The sequence below is a fragment of the Dama dama genome, chromosome X (genome assembly GCF_033118175.1).
Source record: "Dama dama isolate Ldn47 chromosome X, ASM3311817v1, whole genome shotgun sequence".
Lineage (NCBI taxonomy): Eukaryota > Metazoa > Chordata > Mammalia > Artiodactyla > Cervidae > Dama > Dama dama.
The window spans coordinates 129,795,552-129,796,922 of NC_083714.1; the positions used below are offsets into that span (position 1 = coordinate 129,795,552).

Sequence of the window (1,371 nt, forward strand, 5' to 3'; positions counted from 1 at the left end):
TACATCTGTAAGTTGGTACCTTTTGACCACAAGTCTGGAATTTCAAATCCAACCCAGGAGTAAGGGGAAACTGCTCATGGCCCTCCAGCTATATCTGAAGGTGAACAAATCCTACCTATCCACTGGGGAGTGGAGCGAGAAACCAAGTGCTCAGTGATGAGAAAGCAAGCTGAGATGTGCACCGTCAGCCACCAGACACGTTATGTGAGCTCCTGCTTTGGAACTGTGGTATATGTCCACAGAGCAAAATCCCTGAGCCACTGACTGTGGTCCTCAAGACACTGGGCTGAAGCAATCACAAAAGCACTTTCCAGGGACTGAGTGGGAGAGGAAAAAAAGCCACCATGACGGTAGGCATTCAAAAAAAGAAAAAAAAAAAAAAAAACTACAAAGGCCCAACACCACAAAAGGAGGCCAATGTCTAAGAGGAATCATATAAAAGAAATAATAGAACAGTTTGGAAAGAATTTAAAAATAAGTGTATTTAAAATCAACAAACAAAAGTAGGTGCTATGAATCAAGAACAGTTAGAAATCTTGATAATTTTAAAAATAACACAGAGGCAGTGCACTGGGCGGTCCGTGGATGTGTCTCTTGCTACAACAGTGTTTGTTTGGACGGAACAGACCCAGGGACGCCCCTCGCTCCAGGCTCCGACCACCCTCCAACCTCTTTTCCAGTCACAACCTTCAGAATCAGCCCCTCAGCTACCTTCAGCCACCAACACCATTTTTTACCTTGACCTCCCAGATTCGTCGGAATGATTCCACCGAGGTGGAGGCCCCATCCACTGCCTAGTCACCCTGCATCTGCAGGCCTCGCGCACCAACCTCTCTCTGGGCTTCTGTTTCCACCGCGACCATGTGGAGCGCGGTGGCCTCTTTGTCCTCGAACTGGCCCAGGAGAAGGGCGACGGGGCCCAGCGTCTCTTGAAAACGCAAGACCAGCAAGGCGGCCGCGCCCTCTCCCAGGACCGCAGGCGCATCTCAGGCTGAGTGGGGTCAAGCCCAGGACGCCGCGGAGGCCACCGAGCTCGGGGACAAGCACCTGAACAGGCCGTCATGGCCCTGCAGGCCCGGGGCTCTCCCCGCGCAGCCCCCACCTCCGTCACTTCCGGGAGAGCCGCGTCCTGGGTGAGCAGCTGAAACTCGTCAGGAAGATGGGCGACCACCTGACCGACCTCCGCACGCTGGCTGGTCTCTTCCAAAGGCTCACCCGCAAGCCCCACAAGGAGCCGCCTGGGCCCAGCGGGCTTGGGGGAGCCCCTCTGGTGACGTTGCTCAAAGCCCACACAAAGGGAGAGAAATACACAAACTTACATAGAAGGGATGGGAGGATATGAAGGTCCTTGCAGTATGGATAGGACAGAAC

At 53.5% G+C, this 1,371-nt stretch overlaps 1 pseudogene; it reads left to right on the forward strand.

The window, feature by feature from the left end:
- Positions 1-344: 344 nt before the first annotated feature.
- On the forward strand, positions 345-1,137 carry LOC133052890 (ferritin light chain-like; annotated as a pseudogene).
- The last annotated feature ends 234 nt before the right edge of the window (positions 1,138-1,371 follow it).